This window comes from Podarcis gaigeae (genome assembly GCF_964106915.1).
Source record: "Podarcis gaigeae genome assembly, chromosome: 6".
In the NCBI taxonomy this organism is placed as follows: Eukaryota; Metazoa; Chordata; class Lepidosauria; order Squamata; family Lacertidae; genus Podarcis; species Podarcis gaigeae.
In genome coordinates, this window is record NC_139682.1 from 5,926,841 (window position 1) to 5,930,459 (window position 3,619).

The window sequence follows — 3,619 nt, forward strand, 5'->3', positions numbered from 1 at the left end:
TGTGCTCCCACCGCTGGTGTTTGACACCAAGTGCCCACTGTTTAACAATATTTGCATACTGCTTCACTGTTAAGAAAACCTCTAAGCAGTTTATGAAGAATATAAAAGAGGCGTCAACTTAAAAAAAAATCAGTGCGAAAAGCAAGTTTATAAAACATGCAGAACGAATAAAAGCATGCATTGCGAGATAAAAGTGCAGATCAAAGTACATGTCTGTGTACAGTATATGTAAAGTTATTAACACAGAAGTAACTAAGAAGATGATTAGAGACAGAGTTTGTTTCCTGTGCTCTGTGTGTGTGTGTGTGTGTGTGTGTGTGTCCTATTTTCACTTTTGTTCAAACTGCACTCAGAGACTTGTTCTCCCCGTGATGAAAACGGGATGATGGATTTGTACCAAAACCAGGCTTCTTCTCTCTTTCAACCCCTCGCCCCCAATGGCTCTCTGGGGATTGAAAAGAGCATCATCGCTGCTCTTTCCTCCTTCCTCAAATAGTGCCACAGGCAGGAACCCCTCCACCATTACCGCCTGCCTGTCTCCAACAGTCATCTGTCTCCAGCGGGGGCTTTTGCAACCATCCTGCCCCCTCTTCCCTCTTCCTAGGAAAGAGGAATCGAGGAAATGCCGTCTGGTCCCCGCAACGCCGTCTGCCTCCTGGTGCATGGGGGATATTGTAGGGTTTTTCAAGACTGTGGGCTGAGATTACATATCATTCTGAGAGCTGCGTTTGTGGTGAAGAGGAAAGCGATGCCTCTGTGGTCAGTGCTGTGGGTGGGGGGAGTTTGGAGAGCAAAAAGAGAGACGGCTTCTCCCACTGGCTGGTCACACTTCCCTTTCAACTTGAGCACCAAACTGCACACGGCATAAAACACATCTAATGTGCAGCTTTAAAAAAATGCTTTTTGCATCAGTTGGGCTGGTAGTTCACAGCAAGCACGGAGGAGGAATTTAAACCTTTAGGAGGAATTTAAACCTTTTCTCCCCCACAGATGCCTAGATGACAATGGTTCCTCTCAAGCTGGAATTTCCACTGGGAACTCCCCCCCCCCCAATGCAAACTGAGTACCAGTTGCTGGAAACCACAGGCTCCTGTGTTCGAATCCTGCTTTCTGCTTCCCCACAGGCATCTGTCTGGCCACTGTGAGAACAGGTGGGCCATTGGCCTGATCCAGTAGGCTCTTCTTACCTTCTTACCTTGTTGCCTGACCTGGTACCTTAGAGTGAAGGATGCATAACGAATTAAACAAGCGTTAATAATGTTACTGATGGAAGAAGGTATCCAACCTTCGATGAGGCCCACTTCCCGGTTCCTGAGAAATAGGGGCGCTTTGGCCCGCAAGAAAGCCTTTTGTTCCATGGGACTGACGGACGAGGCAGGGATTGATGGGACAGACTCTGTGGACAGACTAAGTGGACAGACTCTGTGCTCTTGCTCCACTGCCCCAGAGAAGAATTTGCCATGTCCACCTCCAGACCCCCCTGGCAGCTGATGGGCCTCCCAGCCAAGTCCTCAGAGGGGTAATTGCTCACAAAGGGGGCTGACATGGCTTATTATTACCTTTGCTTTGAGTGACTGGCCTGTAGGGGCTCTTGGAGGAAGTGCCCGGTTGCCCTTTTGCAGGATATGACCCTCCCAACATCAGCCAAGGGCAGGTGGGCAGCAGCCATCTCAAGACATTCTAGTGCTGCTCCACGTCTACTTCTGGGTTGGATCCTCATCAAAAGTTGCTAACTTCCAGCCTGCCTCTAGAAATATCTCTTTGTCCTTCTCTTCTTCGTGTTCCCCTTCCTTTAACTTGACCCAGCTTGCCAAAAGGCGCCATCGTTTGATCCCGTGAACGTTCCCCCCTTAAAGAGCTCCAACATGTGTTACAAAATGAAAACCTACTTGATGATCAAAGACAGCTGTGTGTTCAAGAAGTGCCCAGTGGAATATCGCTGGGATGAGGCCGGGACCAGCACCATCGCCAACGGAAACAGCAGCAGCAGCATCACCATCAACAACCAGAACCCCCAAGGGATGCTTACAGTCCCCCAGGAGGGCGCCGTGGCAGAAAGCTCCAGATCCAGCGTCTTCCACTCCTTCAAGCATTGCTCCAGCAAGTTTGCCAGGTATGCCATTGCTCACTCCATCGGCCGCTGGCTGCTCTACCCGGGTTCCGTTTGCCTCTTGAACAAAGTCCCACCCAATATACTGGTGAACGCCCGAACTCGCCTCATTGAGGATTTCCATGGGAAACGGGCCAAACTGATTGCCCGCGATGGGAACGAAATCGACACTATGTTTGTGGACAGGAGGAAGAGGAAAAGTCCAGAGAAACGGGGGGTGCAGTTGGTGATCTGCTGCGAAGGGAATGGCAGTTTCTATGAGGTCGGATGCTTTTTCACCCCACTGAAGGCCGGGTACTCTGTCCTTGGGTGGAACCACCCCGGTTTCGGCAGAAGCACGGGCAAACCCTATCCGGCGAATGACGTCAACGCTATGGATGTGGTCATCCAATATGCCATACGCCGGCTGGGTTTTGCCCTGCCGGACATTACCATCTACGGCTACTCCTTAGGGAGCTACACAGCCACCTGGGCTGCGAAGACTTATCCGGAGCTAGGCGGATTGGTACTGGATGCCTCCTTTGACAGCTTGCTCCCTTTGGCCATGAAGGTGATGGCAAAGAGCTGGAAGAAGCTGGTGGTCAAGACCGTGACGGAGCACTTCAACCTCAACGTGGCGGAGATGCTGTGCCAATACCCTGGCCCAGTGCTACTCGTCAGGAGGACGTTGGACGAAATCACCAGCACCCACTTCCACTCGGAGAGCAAGCTGCCTGTCATCAAGACCAACCGAGCCAACGAGCTGCTCCTGCAGCTCTTGAGGTGCCGTTACCCCGACCTTATATCCGAGGAGGAGGAAGTGGTGCGCAGCTGGCTGGCTGCCGACTGCCCTCAGATGGATGAGCTCATCTACAGCTTCTTCTACAAAGTGGATGAGGACTGGTGCCTCCAAACGCTCCGCGGCTACAAAGCCAGCCTTGGCTCCAACTGCAGCTTCCCGTGGAACGTCGGGAAGAACCTCCCCCCCGCGAAGAAGAAGCAGATGGCCTTGTTTTTGGCCAAGAAGCACCTGAAGAACGTGGAGACCACCCATGGAAGAACTTTGCCACCAAACGAATTTCAGATGCCCTGGAAGCTCTAGCTCGGCTGGGGAGGTGGCGGCTTGACTGTAGAGAAAGAGAGAGAAATAAAAACTAGCATTCATCATTGCGGTTTGTTTGTGCAGGCGGTGGTGAGGTCTTTTGGTTCAGATTCTACCTTCTCCTGTTCCAGAGGGCAGGACCCAAACCACTGGATTCAAATGACAAGAAAGGAGAGTCCAGCTAAATACTAGGAAGAACTTTCTGACAGTAAGAGCTCCTTGTTGAATGGACTGACTCGGAAGGTGGCCAACTCTCCTTCACCTGAGGTTTTTAAACAGGGGTTGTACGGCCATCTAGGGACACAGGTGGCGCTGTGGGTTAAACCACAGAGCCTAGGGCTTGCCGATCAGAAGGTCGGCGGTTCGAATCCCCGTGACGGGGTGAGCTCCCATTGCTCGGTCCCTGCTCCTGCCAACCTAGCAGTTTG

At 51.8% G+C, this 3,619-nt stretch overlaps 1 pseudogene across 1 annotated transcript; it reads left to right on the forward strand.

Annotated features, from left to right (window-relative positions):
- Positions 1 to 1,593: 1,593 nt before the first annotated feature.
- LOC310847069 (ABHD16B pseudogene) lies at positions 1,594 to 3,258 on the forward strand (annotated as a pseudogene). The gene has a single exon. The product of its transcript is annotated as an ABHD16B pseudogene (transcript).
- The last annotated feature ends 361 nt before the right edge of the window (positions 3,259 to 3,619 follow it).